The 18544-nt window shown below is 43.5% G+C and overlaps 1 protein-coding gene and 1 pseudogene across 7 annotated transcripts in view; one reads left to right on the top strand and one right to left on the bottom strand.

Annotated features, from left to right (window-relative positions):
- Positions 1 to 18544, bottom strand: part of RAB28 (RAB28, member RAS oncogene family) — a 161409-nt gene that overhangs the window by 129338 nt on the left and 13527 nt on the right. The window lies entirely within an intron of this gene.
- Positions 395 to 1637, top strand: LOC308670731 (elongation factor 1-gamma-like; annotated as a pseudogene). Its single transcript has one exon. The product of its transcript is annotated as an elongation factor 1-gamma-like (transcript).

The following is an 18544-nucleotide window of genomic DNA, read 5'->3' as shown; positions in this document are numbered from 1 at the left end:
TCGCAAAACATGACTGAGTACTTGGTGGCAAAACCCTTGTTGCCAATCACAGAGGTCAGACGTTTCTTGTAGTTGGCCACCAGGTTTGCACACATCTCAGGAGGGATTTTGTCCCACTCCTCTTTGCAGATCCTCTCCAAGTCATTAAGGTTTTGACGCTGACATTTGACAGCTCGAACCTTCAGCTCTCTCCACAGATTAAGGTCTGGATTAAGGTCTGGAGACTGGCTAAGCCACTCCAGAATCTTAATGTGCTTCTTCTTGAGCTACTCCTTTGTTGCCTTGGCCGAGTGTTTTGGGTCATTACCATGCTGAAATACCCATCCATGATCCATTTTCGTCTCTGTGTGTGTGTGTGTGTGTGTGTGTGTGTGTGTGTGTGTGTGTTGCTCAATATAGCGGGGCCAAAATCAAAGTCCTCTCCACACCGCCCTAGTTCCACTTTGGGCAGACCAACAAGAGCCCTGAATTTCTGAAAAAAATTCCCAGTTGGAAAGGTCTTCAAAGGAGATGATGGATTTTGCATATTTGAGAGCAATGCCATTGCACACTACATCAGCAACGAAGAACTGTGAGGTACAACTCAAGAGGCAGCTGCCCAGGTCCTTTAGTGGATGAGCTTCGCTGACAGTGACATCGTGCCTCCAGCCAGCACCTGGGTCTTCCCCACACTTGGCATAATGCAATATACAGTAACAAGCAGGCTACGGAGTATGCCAAGGAGGAAGTGAAACGGATCCTGAGCCTACTTGATTCCCACCTGAAGACTTGCACGTTTTTGGTCGGAGAGCACATCACCCTGGCGGACAGCACAGTGGTCTGCACTCTGCTCTGGCTTTACAAGCAGGTTCTGGAGCCCACCTTCCACCAGCCTTACAAAAATGTGAACCGTTGGTTTGTGACTTGCATAAACCAGCCCCAGTTCAAGGCCATCCTGGGGGACTTGAAACTGTGTGAGAAGATGGCGCAATTTGATGCCAAGAAGTTTGCAGAGAACCAGCCTAAGAAGGAATCCTCCAAGAAGGAGAAAACACCAAAGGAGAAGAAGAAAGCAGAGAAGAAAGAAGAGAAGAAGGCAGTAGAGGAATTAGATGAGTGTGAACAAGCCTGGGCAGCCGAGCTCAAATCCAAAGATCCATTTGCTCACCTCCCCAAAAGCCCCTTAAGCGGAAGTATTCCAAAGAAGATACCCTGAAAGTGGCCTCACTTCTGGGAGCACTTCAACAAAGGCAGTTGGTCCATCTGGTATGCAGAATACTGCTTTCCAGAGGAGCTGGCCTAGACTTTCATGAACTGCAACCTTATCACTGGCATGTTCCAACGTTTGGACAAACTGCACAAGAACGCCTTCATGTCCATCATCCTCTTCGGCACCAACAATGACAGCTGCATCTCCAGCATCTGGGTCTTCCGCGGACAAGAGCTCGCCTTCCCGCTGAGCCGACTGGCAGTTGGACTACGAATCCTACACCTGGGGGAAGATGGACCTGGACAGAGAGGAGTGCAAGGAGCTGGTGAAGGAGTACTTCACTTGGGAAGGTGACTTCAAGCACGTCGGCAAAGCGTTCAACCAAGGCAAGATCTTCAAATGAGGCAGCAGGATGACACCATCCCCCCTTCCCCCAAATACGGACATGATGAGGAACATCTCTCCAGAGCAGCTACCACCACTGCTGTTAAGGAAGACAAAAATTTAAACTGAAGACCGACTCAGGCAGCAGGAGAGGCAGTGACATTCTAAGCTGTACTTTAAAATCCTGAGCACAAAAAAAATAAAATAAAATAAGGAGCACTCCCTTTAAGAGAGTGCTCCTAATCTCAGCTCTTTACCTCTATAAAAGACACCTGGGAGCCAGAAATCTTGCTGAGTGATAGAGGATCAAATACTTATTTCACTCATTAAAATGCAAATCAATTTATCTCTTTTGAAATGCATTTTTCTGGATTTTTGTTGTTATTCTGTCTCTCACTGTTAAAATAAACCTACTGTTAAAATTATAGACTGATTATTTCTTTGTCAGTGGGCAAATGTACAAAATCAGTAGGGGATCAAATAATGTTTTCCCTCACTGTATTTATTGGTATTTTAGAAACTCATCAAATATCAACCAATATTTTATTCTTAAAACAAAAATATAAGAATCTGACAATAATATTCAAGTTTACTGGCAAATAAGTTTTTAAAAGTGAAAGATATAAAGGAATAAAAAATATTGAAAGTCACATTAGCACTAATATATAAAATATTAGTATACATTTTGTAGAGGTTTCTATGGAGCTAAACACTTCTGAAAACCTGCAAGACAAAAAAAATCAACTAGCATCTCAACAAACTGAATTACCCGGAATTATTTTTAATGGATGCTCGATACTTGAATACTTGAGATTTCATAATGGAAAGCTGAATACATTTTTAAAGCATTAACAATGGAAAATCTCCAAACCCTGATGGATTAACAGCCAAATTCTAAAAGGCATTTGAATATTCTTATGCCAGAATTTTTGTTATTAAGCAATGCACTATATCAGGGAAATTGTTGTCCCTTATCCTGGCACTGTTCTAATTCCCAAACGAAATAAAAAGACCAGTTAAAAGTTTCTTCTTATAGACCCATTTCTTTTAACCTTGATTATCAATTATTTATTAAACTATTTATATAATTACATATTTAAATTATAACATTTATAATTTAAGCCAATCGTATTAGTTGTAATACCTAATCAATCAGGCTTTACTCCTAATCAATCAGGTTTTACTCCAAAAAGAAATATCTAGTCCTATGAAAAAATTGCTAAGTATTATTCATTTTTATAAAACCAACATTATCTTCCTTATCAATATGCTCATTAGATATCTTTTAAACTTTTGATTGTGTGGACAGATTATTTTCTTTATTGAAAAAATGTGGGTTTGTGGCGGAGAGAAGGGGTAAAGCATGGGAAAGGTTTTGAGACATACATCCTGGAGCTGCTGTCTTCGCATGCATGAGCTTTACTTCCTCAAAGCCTAGCAAGACTCAGCAGAAGCCTGAAGTCTCCTGATTACTAGCTGATCAGCGCAGAGGTCTACCCCACAAGCATGGCAAAAATGCCACCAGTGGATGAATCGCTGTCTCCCTGATGTTTCAAAGCACCCATGTGCATAGGTTGTTTGGAAGCCTCTCCACCATGGTGTGGGCCTAATCTAGTTGGGCTCTTCCCCTTTGCTGGTTGTTTTTGGCTTTGCAAAGCTTTTTATTATTTATCTGCCTCCTTTTTGGACCCAGGTGGGTGGCAGGCCTCCCCGAGTCTCCCCCATCCAAGACACTCTGTGCTCCATTTAATAACTGCATCAAAGAGAGTAGGGATGAAATATAGTTAAGCAAGGCCATTTTGCTTAACAACCATCACAGCCTGCAACCATAATGGACAGGTTCCATTAAAGTCATAGGTCAAGGACTACCTGTAGTCAAGTACTCATTGAAACATTTAATGATAAAATTTAACTGGTATCTCAGATTCTCAAAATTTAGTTGGCAATTCAGGCATTGGGTTGAAATCTTGCTCTGTGGTGACTTGAAAAGGGATAAACCCAGTGCTTGTGTGTACAATGCTGTTATAAGCCACTTCAGCAAGTGCAGGAGGTCAGTCTAGTTGTCTTGTTGGTAGTTAATAAAGCACCTTAGGTATTGTTCTAGAACTGAGTTTGTTTATTCTGTCCCACCATTTGTGTTTGCGGATGGTGATTAGAACTCAGGCCCTGATCTGTCCCCAAAAGGTCCAAAAATGCCCTCCAGAACTTTGAAGTGAATTGGACCCCTCTATAAAAAATTATGAGACATGGGGGCCCATGCAAGCAATATACATGATAGAGGAACAATTTTGCCAGAGCTTTGGTGATGGGGATCTTCTGGCATGGAATGAAGTGGACCTGTTTTGAAAACAAATCAGCCGCTACCCAAATGACCATATTTCCCATGCTTTCTAGCAATTCTACTACAAAATCCATATAAATCTCTCTCCAAGGTGCTGAAGGCTCTGCCACTGGTTGCAGGAGGCCAAGCATTTTTCCTTGCCTTTTCCTTGCGGGTTGCAGACCTGTGTATTAGGGCAATATATCAAAAACAAACAGCTCAAATAATAATTAATGGTAGTTTAACAGAAGCTTGTAAAATTGAAAAGGGTACAACACAGGGTTGTCCGCTGTCGCCATTATTGTTTGTTTTAACATTGGAAATATTGTTGATCGAGATACATGAATCAAAGAACATAAAGGGAATTAAAATTAAAGATCAAGATTATAGATTGAAAGCATTTGCGGATGACTTGGTTATTACATTAGGTCAACCAATTCAATCGGTTATAGATTTAATGGAAATAATTTTACAATATGGACAAGTTTCTGGATTTAAGGTAAATAGGCAAAAAACTAAAATATTGTCTAAAAATATGACCAAAGAACAAAAGGAAGTTTTAGGAATTTGAAATAGTTAAGAAGATCAAATACTTGGGGGTATATCTTTCAGCTTCAAATGCAAAATTATATAAAAATAATTATGAATTGTTATGGTTAAAAATACAAAAAGAATTAGATAGTTGGAGAAAATTACAATTGTCTTTATTGGGAAGAATTGCAGCTGTGAAAATGAATGTTTTACCTAAATTCTTATTTTTGTTTCAAATGATACCTATACTTAAAAAAGACTCAAATTTGGAGGAATGGCAGAGAGGTATTAATAAATTTATTTGGGCAGGGAAGAGACCGAGAGTTAAACTTAAGATAATGTAAGATGTACGTGAAAGAGGTGGTCTTAAAATGCCCAATTTTAAATTATACTATGAGGCTGCGGCATTATCATCAATTAGTAATTGGTTTAATTTAACACAAGAGAGATTACTGAATATTGAAGGATATGATTTGTTATATGGTTGGCATGCTTATTTATTGTATGACAAAAAAGTGGATAATGTTTTTAAGACACATATATTAAGATATGCCCTGTTGCGAGTTTGGAAAAAATATCGTTATAAGTTGAATTTTAAAATTCCAATTTGGGCAATACCTAAACATGCGATAGAAAATATAAATGTGGGATTTAAGCATGATGTGATTACATATAAAGAAATTCTTAGATTGGAAAGAAATGTATGGCAATTAAAGCCAATTTAATATTTTAAAAGAAGAAAAGATAGTACAAACTTGGTTTCAGTATGGGCAGTTACAAGCTAGATAGAAACAGGATCAGAAAATTGGTATTTCCATAGTAGATGAAAATTTGGTTAAACAAATTAGAGATCAAAGTCCTGCACATATAAGAAGGATATATAATGCATTGATAGAAATAGATTCAGAAGCGGAACTTGTTAAAGATTGTATGATAAAATGCGCCCAGAATTTTCAGGAGCCCATAACGATGGATATCTGGGAAAAGATATGGGTCAGAAATGTGAAATTTACACAGGCACAAAATTTAAGAGAGAATTTTTATAAAATGTTTTATAGATGGCATTTAGATCCTAAAAAATTAGCATGTATGTATCCGAATTATCAGCCTAAATGTTGGAGGTGTGGTTGTGATGATGCAACCTATTATCATATATGGTGGACTTGTAAAAAAGTTAAAGCTTTTTGGATTAAAATTTGGTGGAATATGCAGAAGATATTTAAGAAAAAAATAAGGTTTTCTCCACAGTTATTTCTGTTGGGTATTATTACAGATTGTACTCTTATAGATATTAAATTGATGTTAAATTTAATTACGGCAGCGAGACTTTTGGTAGCGCAATATTGGAAGAAGGAGGAACTGCCTACTATAGAAGAGTGGACTTTTAAAGTTTCAAACCTGGCGGAAATGGCAAAGATTTCAGCATATTTGAAAGAACACTTGCAACAGAGATACATTTTGGAATGGAGAAGATGGATTGATTATATTCAGAATAAATATGGGACTAGAAAGTTTCATTTAGTAGATGAATAATTATTAGTATTATATGATGTATTATTAATTAGTTATTATTATTTAGTTATGCACTGATAGAAATAGATTCAGAAATGGAACTTGTTAAAGATTGCATGATAAAATGGGCCCAGAATTTTCAGGAGCCCATAACGATGGATACTTGGGAAACAATCTGGGTCAGAAATGTAAAATTTACACAGGCACAAAATTTAAGAGAGAATTTTTATAAGATGTTTTATAGATGGCATTTAGATCCTAAGAAATTGGCATGTATGTATCCAAATTATCAGCCTAAATGCTGGAGGTGTGGTTGTGATGATGCAACGTATTATCATATATGGTGGACTTGTAAAAAAGTAAAAGCTTTTTGGATTAAAATTTGGTGGAATATGCAGAAGATATTTAACAAAAAGATAAAGTTTTCTCCACAATTATTTTTGCTGGGTATTACTATAGACTGTACTGCTATAGAAACTAAATTGATGTTGTATTTAATAACGGCAGCAAGACTTTTGTTAGCGCAATATTGGAAGAAGGAGGATTTGCCTACTATAGAAGAATGGACTTTAAAAGTTTCGAACCCTAATTGAAGGTGGGTAAGGTGCCAAATTGAAGGTGGGTAAGGCGCCAGGGACGGATGGGTTGACTGCTGTGTATTATAAAAATTTACAGTTAGAGATGGTAAAGCCATTAAGGGAATTGTTTCAGACAATTCAAATGGGAGGAGGGGTGCCCCCGTCTTGGAAAACTGCTTTTATTTCTTTGATTCCGAAGGAAGATCAGGATGTCACCCAAGCAAAAAATTATAGACCAATATCACTTTTGAATACGGACTACAAGATATTTGCTAAGGTTTTAGCTAACAGATTAATGAGGGTACTGCAACAAGTAATTCATGGTGACCAAACTGGGTTTATAAGTGGTAGACAAATGAAGAACAATGTGAGGCATATAGTTGATTTGTTGGAATTTCTGGAAAGAAACAATCAGATCCCTGCAGCGTTGATTTTTTTGGATGCTGAAAAAGCCTTTGATCAATTGGATTGGCAATTTTTGTTGAAAGTATTAGATAAAATGAATTTTGGGGATAAATTTTTACAACCAATTAGGGCGTTATATCAAAAGCAAACAGCCCGCATAATAGTAAATAATAGTTTGACGGAAGTATGTAACATTGAAAAGGGCACAAGGCAGGGTTGTCCGTTGTCACCTTTATTATTTGTTTTAACATTGGAGATATTACTGATTAAAATACGGGATTCAGAAAAAATTAGGGGAATTCAAATAAGAGATCAGGATTATAGACTGAGGGCGTTTGCAGATGATCTGGTTGTTACGGTGACCCAGCCAGAAAATTCAGTTGTAGAACTGATGGAGATAATAATGCAATATGGGAAAGTTTCTGGATTCAAGGTTAACATACAAAAAACTAAAATGTTGTCTAAGAATATGACGGTGTCACAAAAGGCTGCTTTAGAAGGGCTAACGGGATTTGAAATTGTCAAAAGGGTTAAATATTTGGGGGTATTTATATGGCTTGTAGTTATTTTATAAGTTAAAGCGCGATAGATTTAATAGTTTATTGTTGTTTGCATATGGTAGACTAGGATTGTTTGTATTTTTATACCTTGTATTTAGCTCTGGGAAGTCGGGGAGGGGGGAGGGGGAGGGAGGGAGGTGTTGGGGAGGGTTGGGAAGAGGGGAGGGGGTTGGGAGGGGTTTTGTTTTGTTGTGGTAAAAATAAAATGTACTGTAAAACTTTTCAATTAAAAAAAAAAGTTTCGAACCCGGCAGAAATGGCAAAAATTTCAGCATATTTGAAAGACCATTCGCAGCAAAGATATATTTTGGAATGGAGAAGATGGATTGACTATATTCAGAATAAATATGGGACCAAAAAGTTTCATTTAGCATTTGAATAAGTATTAGGTTTATAAGATTTATTATTATTTAGTTACTTTTAAGGAGAGTTAAAGTTCGATAGGATTTAAAGTGTTATTATAGTTACTTAGCATATTATAGTTTAAGATTGTTAGGGTTAATACCCTGTATTACGCTCTGGGAAGTCGGCGGGAAGGGGGAAGGAGGGGAAATTGGGTGGGGGTGGGGGAGGGGTGGGTCTTATGTTTATAATGTATCTGTAAAACTTTTTAATAAAAAAATAGGGTGAAATTAAAATGCTGAAAGTTTTGTGCCCGCCATGCCTGCTTGGGAGACAATTTCCTTGGAGTTTTCAGAGCTTCTAAGATTTTGTGGTCAGTACAGACCTGAAAAGGGATTTTATTCCCTTCCATGAAATGTTGCCAAGTGAGGAGGGCCCTCCTAACTGCATAGGCCTTTTTCCCACATTGCCCAGCATTGCTTGGTTTCTGTCAGTTTTTTAAATATGTAATCAAAGGGCTGTAATTGACCCTCCTCATTTTCCTGGAGCAGTACAGCTCCAACAGCTACATTGCTGGCATCAGCCTGAATAACAAAAGGCTTTTCAGGGTTTGGATGCCTTAGCATTGGTTCAATGGGAAAAAGTCTTTTTAACTTTTGAATGTGGCTTGGCATTCCATAGTCCATTTAGTGGCTGGCTAGGTTTCAGTTTGTCCACCCCTTTTGTTCTCAGCAAATTAGTAAAAGGAAGGGCAATTTGTGCAAGGGATGGGATGAATTGCCTATGAAAATTTGCAATGCTCAGGAAACTCTGCAGCTGTTTTCTGGTATGAGGAGGTGCTCAGTCTAATACAGCCCGCACTTTCTCCGGGTCCATCTCCACCCACTCATGGGAAATCCAGTAGACTAAGTAGTCATTTTTTTCTTTGTAAAATTAACACTTTGACAGCTTAGTATACAGTTTGGCAGAGCAGTTTATTCAGAACCACTCTAATCAATTTCACGTATTCCACTTTTGTTTCAGTGTAGATTAATATACCTGTTCTGTACCAGCCTGCTACCGGCCCTGCAGAAAAGGCAGGGACAACCCCTTTTATAAGAAGGCAAGAGGCTGGAATTAAGCCTGCCAAATTTATGAATACAAAAACAAACAAAACAAGACACGGACCAAGAAACAGGAGCTTTTCAAGCGGTTGCCTTCAGCAAACCAGCCCTCCCACACATTCCCCCTTTATACAGTTCAGGGCGTGGCTTCTCTCTGCCTCCTTCCGAGGTACCCCATTGCCTTCCTCTGTTTAGTCCTGATTGACTGCCTCCTGCGTCGGGCGTCCTTGAACAGAACCAGCTGTGGGTCATCTTCATCCACGCTGTCAGGCTCACACAGCTGGGTCTCAATCATGACCAGGTGGGAGGGGCCTGGCTGAGGGCTCTGAGGAGCCTCAAGGCCATCATCAGCAAGCTCTTCAACACCCCCTCCACCTCCTCTGAGTCGTCCGAAACAACTGCCGAACCCACAGGCTGACCCTGAATCACAACACTATCCCGCACCGCAGGGCCCTTCCCCCGGGTCTGCCAATCCGGATGCGGTCGGGATGGAAATTGTTCATGAAAAGCGGTCACCAACGCAGGGGCATGAACGGCGGTCGCGTCTTCCCAGGTGAAGTCCTCTGGTCCGTAACCTTTCCATTCAATCAGGTACTGGAAACGACCTTTCAGCCAACGGGAAACCCTGATGCTGGCGACCTCGTACTCGGGGGTGCTGCCTCCATCACGAGGTCCTGATGGGGGAGGTTCCGCTCGGCGGAGTGGACAGGCCGGTTGCTCGGGGACCAACAGAGACCGATAAAAGACTGGGTGCACGCGCCGGGAACGTGGCAGAGTTAAGCAATAGGTGACCGGATTGATGACAGCCTCGACTGGGAACGGTCCTAAATATCGGTGATCTAACTTTCTCACCGGCCATGTTGACGGTAGGTTCCTGGTGGACAACCAGACCCAATCTCCCACCGATAGTGGAGGCGTATCCCGTCTTGACCGATCAGCAAACCTTTTGTAATCGGCCTTGGCCTTTTCTAACTGACGTCGCACCAATCGATGGATCGCCTGTAACTCTGCCATGAAGTCGTTCGCTGCCGACTCCGGTGAGTCCACGGGAGAAAGGGGAAAAACCAGGGGTGATATCCCACACTGGCCAAGAACGGTGTCATCTGTGTTGAGGTGTGCTGTGAATTGTTAAATGCAAACTCAGCTATGGCCAGATAGTCCACCCAATTGTTTTGCTGCAGATTAACGTAGCAGCGCAGATATTCTTCCAGGATACCCATGACCTTCTCGGTTCCCCCATCAGTTTGAGGATGATGCGCGGACGAGAGGCAAATCTTGATATCCAACGCATGCATCAACTCCTGCCAGAAGCGGGCTGTAAACTGGGCCCCCCTATCAGAGACGAATCTATCAGGGAGGCCATGCAGCCGAAACACCTGCTGACTGGACATACGACTAGTGGCGCGGGCTGGCGGTAAGCCGCGACAGGGCATGAAATATCGCCATCTTGGTCAGCATGTCCACCACCACATACACTGTCGTAAAACCAGAGGATGGGGGTAAATCCATCAGAAAGTCAATGGACACAGCCCCCCAGGGTCTTTTGGGTGTCGGCAAGGGCTGCAGTAATCCAGGCGGGGCCCCTGTCGCTGATTTGGCCTGCCTGCATGGGATGCAGGAAGTGACGTAGGACTGGATGTCGTGTCAGACTCGGGGCCACCAGAAGGTACGGGAGACCAGGTTCAGGGTCTTCAACAGGCCAAAATGCCCCGCCGCCGGGTTATCGTGACACTGGCTGAGGATGAGTCCCCTGAGTGGCCCTCCTGGAACGTAGAGCCGGTCACGATAATACAAGAGTCCATCCGTGACCATCCAAGGAGAATCTGGCCCCACCTCCTCCTTCCGCTGAGCCACCCACACCTCCTGCTGCTGTGCCTCCCGGATCCGAGCCTGTATATCAACCGGCTCCCGCACCGCAGCAAAAGACTCGACGGGGATCACTGTCCTGGGCAGAAGCTTGTCTTCCACTCGGGAATATTCGGGCTTCCTGGACAGAGCATCCGCTCTTTGATTGTGCCCGCTAGGTATGTACCGAACATGGAAGTCGAACCTCGCAAGGAAAAGAGACCGGATCTGGCATTGGTTCAAATTCTGAGCGGTCTGCAGGCTTTCCAAATTCTTATGGTCCGCCCAGACCTCGATTTGATGCCGCGCTCCCTCCAGATGATGCCTCCGGGCCTCGAACGCCACTTTGATGGCCAGCAGCTCCTTCTCCCAGATTTTATAATTGCGCTCCGAAAAGTTGTTTTCGTGAATGGTACACGCAAGGAAAGAGGGTACCGCTGGGTGTCATTGCCTGGAGTAACACCGCCCCAATGGCAATGTCGGAGGCGTCCGCCTCCACGATGAATGGCCGTTGCGGGTCAGGATGCTTCAAGATGGGCTCCTTCATGAAGGCTTCCTTCAAAGTCTGGAAAGCCCGTTGTTCTGGCGCGTTCCACTGGAACCGAGTCTTCTTCCGCAGGAGCCGGGTGAGGGGGGCTGTCAAGGCAACAAACCCAGGAATAAAAGTTTGGTAATAATAGCCGAACCCAAGAAGTCGCTGAACATCCTTCACGCGACGCGGGGGTTGCCAACTCTGCAAAGACTCAACCTTACTCGGCTCCATGGCGATGCCCTCAGGAGAAATGCGGTGACCCAGGAAATTGATGGTCACCCGGTAGAACTGGCACTTCTCCAACTTGGCAAACAGCTGATGTTCTCGGAGTTGCTGCAGGACCTGATGGAGATGCTGATGGTGAACCTCACGCGACGGGGAGTAGATCAGGATGTCGTCCAAGTAGATCACGACAAACTGATCCAACAAATCCTGGAAAATGTCGTTCATGAAATGCTGAAACACAGCGGGGGCGTTGGTCAGGCCAAACGGCATCACTGTGTACTCAAAATGTCCATAACGAGTACCAAACGCCGTCTTCCACTCATCACCCGGCCGAACCCTGACGAGGTTGTAAGCTCCACGCAGGTCCAGTTTCGTGAAGATCTTAGCCTCCCGGAGTCGGTCCAAGAGTTCGGGGATGAGGGGCAGCGGGTAATGATTGTGCACTGTGATGGCATTGAGTTTCCTATAATTGCAGCAAAGCCGCAATTCGCCCGACTTCTTTTTGATGAAGAGCACGGGTGCAGACACTGGCGAGGACGAGGGCCGGATGAAACCATGAGCCAAATTCTTCTCCAGAAAGTCCTGCAATGCAGCCAACTCAGGGTCCGACATGGAGTACAAACGCCCCACTGGGAGAGGCACATCAGAGACTAAATCAATGGGGCAGTCATAGGGCCTGTGCGGGGGTAATTGATCCGCCTCTGTCTCGCTGAACACATCAGCAAAGTCGGACAGTTCGGGAGGCAAGAAAACCCCTCGGGAACCCTCCACCTGGCCGGCACAGATATGGCGGGAGTGGTCCACGCACTGCAAGCTTGGGAAGGTGACCAAGTTCTGTGACCAATAGATCTGTGGGTCATGCGCCCGGAGCCACGCCAGTCCCAAGACCACGGGGAAATGCAGATCTGAGGTGATATAGAACTGGATGGCCTCCACATGGGAACTGATGGCCATACATAATGGTTGCGTGGCGGCCGTAATTGGCCCAGACAGGAGCACTCGACCATCGATAGTCTCCACTAACATGGGCGGATCCACCGGGCACTGGGGAAAAGCCCATTTGGCCACAAATGCTGAGTCCATAAAATTTGTGGTGTCCCCAGAGTCAATAAAGGCATGGACTGGAATCCCCTCTGGCTTGCCAGGAAGGATTAGACGTGCCTCCAATATCAGATGCCGTGGAGGTCCACAGGCAGCATCGGAAAGACGTCGCTCAGTGTTTTTTTTTTATTGAAAAGTTTTACAATACATTTTATATTTAACAATCCCTCCCCCCTCCCTCCACCCACCCCATTCTAGCCCTCCCTAACCCTCCCCCCCTTCCCCCCTCCCCCCTCCCCGACTTCCCAGAGCTAAATACAAGGTATAAAAGCAAAAAACAATCATAAACAACCATATGCTAACAACAATAAACTATTAAGTCTATCGCACTCTAGCTCATATGAAATGACTACAAGCAATACTAATATTACATAAAAAAAGAGAGAAAAAGAGAAAACTTATTCAAATGCTAAATGAAACTTTTTAGTCCCATATTTGTTCTGGATATAATCAATCCACTTTTTCCACTCCATAATATAACGTTGTTGCGAATGATCTTTCAAATAAGCCGAGATCTTTGCCATTTCGGCCAGGTCAGAAACTTTTAGAGTCCATTCTTCTATAGTCGGAAGTTCCTCCTTCTTCCAATATTGACCTATTAAGAGTCTTGCTGCTCTAATTAAATTCAACATCAACTTAATGTCCACAACAGTAGTATCTGTAATTATGCCCAATAAAAACAATTGTGGACAAAACTTTATCCTTTGCTTAAAAATCTTCTACATATTCCACCAGATTTTAATCCAAAAAGCCTTAACCTTTTTACAGGTCCACCATATATGAAAATACGTTGCATCTTCGCCACCACATTTCCAACATTTAGGTTGATAGTTCGGGTACATACTTGCAAGCTTTTTAGGATCTAAATGCCACCTATAAAACATTTTGTAAAAGTTTTCTCTTAAATTTTGAGCTTGTGTAAATTTTACGTTCCTCACCCAGATCTTTTCCCAATTGTCCATTGTAATAACTTCTTTAATATTCTGAGCCCACTTTATCATACAATCTTTAACAAGTTCTGTTTCTGAATCAATTTCTATCAATGCAAGATATATCCTTTTAATATGTGCTTGACCTTGATCTCTAAAAGTCCACAAAGGCTTCCTTAATAAGGTCCTGTTGATACACAACCTTACCTTTATGTTCTATTTTGTCTATGTTAGAAGCCCTTTGCTTTTTCCTTAACCTGTAAGCCAACCATCTACCTGGTTTGTTGGCATTGCAAAAAGTGTTATGTCTAGCAAACCGTAAGTTAGTTGCCACCTGATCAGCCATCAGCTTATCAAATTGTCCTCTTAACAAATTAATAACCTCTTTGGTCTTCACATCCGATGGATTCAAAATTAGGGCCTTTTCTTTTTTCCCAATTTCATTCTCCAATTCTTTCCTCCTAGCTTCCAAGTTACGCCTATATTTATTATTCATATATATTAACACCCCTATCATATAAGCTTTACTAGCATCCCAAACCATGTCCATAGAAGTATCCTTATTCATATTAATTTCAAAAAAGTCCTTCATCTGTTTTTTACATTCTTCCACATTACTCTGATTTCTAAACAAGTTCTCATTTAAGCGCCAAGAGCGTCTATCTCCATTGTCCTTGTTAATCTCTAACCAGACTGGACTATGATCAGATATAGTTCTTGGACAAATCTTTATCTTCTTAATCCTAGAAAAAAAATCATTAGTCAATAATATAAAATCAATCCTGGAAAAAGATTGGTGTCTATCAGAAAAAAAAGTATAATCCTTTTCATGTAGATGTGTGTCCCTCCAGATATCTCGTAATTCCAGATCATCCTTCATTTCAAAAAAAGATTTAGGCAATCTAGCATGGCTCGGGATATGTTTAAAAGAACCACACTTGTCCAATTGCACGTCCAAGACACCATTCCAATCTCCCATAAAAATAAAAGATTTATAATTCATCTGGGTAATCTTAATATGTAGTGTTCTATAAAAGTCAGCTTGTTGTTGATTAGGAGCATACAATCCAACCAAAAGCGTTTTTTTACCTTCTAACAGCAGATCTATCATAACAAATCTTCCTTGTTTATCTGCTTCTATTAGTTCCGCTGTCAGAGTACTCTTGACATAAATAACCACTCCATTTTTCTTATTCATTGCAGAAGCAGTAAATTGCATACCCAACCTTAAGTTCAGCAGGTATTTTTGGTCCATAACCCTAATATGTGTTTCTTGCAAGCAAATAACATGTCTTAAATTGTTTTATGTATTGAAAAACGTTTTCTCTTCTGTGGTGAATTTAATCCATTAACGTTCCAAGTTAGGAACTTAGTCGCCATCCTTGGCGTCCCGAAGCTTCTGCAGCACGCCTACCAGGATCCCCTTAACTTCCTTAGGCCGCGCCCCTCCCACAGCTTCGCTATAAGTACGCTTTGGAGGTTCCATAACTTTCTGCTGGTCTTGCTTTTGCTCTTGTCTCGCTCGTCTCAAAGCAGCACGCGTCATCCTCTGCTATCTGGCGTCTTCCGATAAAAATGTAATTTGATCCCCTCCAGTACCTTTCTCATCTGTCTGTGTTCCTTCAGCATCTTGAGGCTTTCTCTCACCATTTTTCTTTACAGATTCCAAAAGTGGTGGAGGGGTTGCTTTCAAAACTTTGCTATAAAAATCACGTGCCTGGATCACTGTGACCAAACAGTGTCTCGTGCCTTCATGCATCACCACCATGCCCACTGGTATCTCCCATCTAAACTTGATATCACGTTTCTTAAGCTCCTGTGCCAAAAAAGCAAAATCTTTCCTTCTCCTTAGAATTCTTGGAGGAATCTCTTTTAAAACCAAAACTTCTTGCTCAGCAACCACAAACTTAGTATCATAAGCAACTTGAATAACTTCATTCCTGATTGTTCTCTTTGTAAAATAAACAACCACATCTCTAGGTAGCTTCCTCTGCCTTGCAATCCATGAATTCACACGAAAGATTTTGTCTATATTTCCCTCAATTTCAGCTGCTGACTGTCCCAGTACCACTTCCAAAGCCTCAGAGACTATCTGCTTTAAATCTTCTTTAGGATTCTCTTTTAAGCCTCTGATTCTGATAGCAAACTCCATCTGGTGGTACTGGAAGACATTGCTCAGTGTTGTTGTGGGACGCCCGATCTATCACACCGTCTAGATCGGGCTCGGGGCGTTTCCCGACAGAAAAGTAGGGGACTTTCTCGGGGCATACTCGGTCACTGATGCCCGCTGTCGCTTCTTTGGGCAAAAAGCAGCCAAATGCCCAGGGTCCCCGTAATAAAAACACAACCCCCCCCCGATCGTTGTCTGTTCATTTCAGTCACCGATAGACGAGACCTGGCGGCACCCAGCTCCATTGGCTCCTCCCTTTGAACTGGGGGCTCACGCACAACAGGGGCTGCAGGGGTCTGTGGGGTGGCACGGCGACTCCTTCGCTGCTGCAACCGAGCATCGATCCACAGGCAGAGATGGATCAGCCCATTCAGGTCTGAGGGAATATCCACACGGGCCAGCTTATCCAACATCTCCTCCGACAATCCATCCTGGAAGGCATCCACAAGCGCAGCCTCATTCCAGGCGGAATCCTGGCTAAGCAGCCGAAAATCGCTGATATAGCCCTGTAGGGGGCGTTGACCCTGCCTCAGAGCTTTCAGGCGATGAGTAGCAGTCTGCGTCTTTATAGAGTCCTCATACATCAGACGCATATGATCACAAAACCCCACAAAGTTGTCCAACAATGGACTAGGTTGAGCCAGCAGAGGCGTGCCCCAACGAGCTGCATCACCCGAAAGAAGGCTTAACACAAACCCCACCTTATCTCGGGCAGTGGGGAAATCAGGTGCTCTCACGCTGATAAAGAGCTGGCATTGTCCCAGGAAAGCAGGAAACAGTTCTGCATTGCCAGTAAATTTATCCGGCATCGCAACTTGGCATTTTCTCCTGGGTGGGAGTGATGGTGGGGGTGCAGCATGGACCTGAGCTTGCAGTTGAGCCACCTGAGCTGCCAGCAAAGTGAGTTGCTGGGTGAGCTGGGCATTCTCAGCACGTAGCTGCTCCATAATAATAGTAAGGGGTGGGAGGCTGAAGGCAAACTGTTCTGTACCAGCCTGCTACCGGCCCTGCAGAAAAGGCAGGGACAACCCCTTTTACAAGAAGGCAAGAGGCTGGAATTAAGCCTGCCAAATTTTTGAATACAAAAACAAACAAAACAAGACATGAACCAAGAAACAGGAGCTTTTCAAGCGGTTGCCTTCAGCAAACCAGCCCTCCCACACATTCCCCTTTTATACAGTTCAGGGCGTGGCTTCTCTCTGCCTCCTTCCGAGGTGCCCCATTGCCTTCCTCTGTTTACTCCTGATTGACTGCCTCCTGCGTCAGGCGTCCTTGAACAGGGCCAGCTGTGGGTCATCTTCATCCACGTTGTCAGGCTCACACAGCTGGGTCTCCGTCATGACCAGGTGGGAGGGGCCTGGCTGAGGGCTCTGTGGAGCCTCAAGGCCATCATCAGCAAGCTCTTCAACACCCCCCTCCTCCTCCTCTGAGTCGTCTGACCCAACTACCAAACCCACAGGCTGACCCTGAGTCACAACAATACCATCAAGATACACCAAAATCCCTTTGTATAGGTGCTCATGCAACACTTCCATTTATCTACTGTATGAACACTATGGGAGGTCCTTGTAATCCAGAAGGGAGTACTTTGAACTGAACGCACCCCAGAGGACAGTTGAAAGCAGTTTTCTATTCATCCCCCTCCTTAATTCTGACTTGGTAATACGCTTCCCTTAAGTCCAGTTTAGAAACTTTTCTGCCTTTTGAAAGGAGGGCCAGCAAACCTTTCATGAGTGGAGGGGGGTATACATCTTCCATGCACACTGCATTAAGACCTCTGTAATCAATGCAGAATCGAAGGGACCCATCTTCTCCCAGAACAGAACTGGGGTGGCCACCCTGGGCCAGGCCAGTTGAATGAAGCCTCAGGACAAGTTTTTGTCTCTAAACTTGTGCAGCTCAGCTAACTCCCTCGGAGTCATGGAATACAGTTTTGGTTTTGGCAACTTGACTCCAGGAACAATCTTGATAGCACAATCTTTGGGTCAATGGGAGGGAGTTTGTCTGAATCTCTTGCTAAACACACTGACCAAATCATGGTATTCTCAGGGTATGCTCTGTAGCAACTTGCTTTTGGAGGCAGCCGCCACTTCTCTGCGGGGTTCCTTCCTTGCATTGCAGCTGCTGTTGCATTAAATTACTCCCTCTTTGGGAACTTCAGGAGTCCCATCCTCCAATCCACCCGTGGGTTCCATTTTCTGAGCCAAGCCACTATAAAGGTTAGTCTCAAAGTGACTTCCCATGGCTAGGCCGAGGGGTGAAGATGGCAAAGGTGGCTGGGACTCCCCCTGCAACTGAACTGTCTAGTTGACAGAAAACTATTGGGTTCTCTAATCTCCTCAGGCGGACCCCGGTTTTCCTACCAAGGTTGGGCTTATCAAGCATCTGGTGCACCCCGAATCTAGCAATTATTTTAGGGCCACTTTCCCTTCCATGCCTGGAATTAACAGTTTTATGGGCATGGTTACTGGCACGATCAGCCCACTTGCCAGGGGGTCATCATCGTAGTCGCTGTTGGAGGATCCCGGGTCTTCTTCTGATGGGGTCGGAGTTCCCTCTCCTGGTTTGGAAGAGGGATGGAACTCTACGACCTCACCACAATTTAGGGCCATGTCCTTGGTGTGCTGCATTGGCTTTGTCGGCTTTTCTCCTGGCAGCTGGTCTCTTTTCTTTGCTGGGGTCTTCATCCAGCACTCTGCTGCCCAGTGACTCTCTTTTCTGCACTTGAAGCAGGCGGTTGAGTGGGGCTTGGCGGCCTCTTTCGTCTTCTCAAGTGAAGACCGTTTCCATACTCTGCCAGATCGGTACTGGCTCTGTG

Source organism: Vipera berus (assembly GCF_964194415.1).
Source record: "Vipera berus genome assembly, chromosome: 7".
Lineage (NCBI taxonomy): Eukaryota > Metazoa > Chordata > Lepidosauria > Squamata > Viperidae > Vipera > Vipera berus.
Note: the sequence above shows the minus strand (reverse complement) of the source record. Positions and strands in the feature narration are given on the sequence as shown.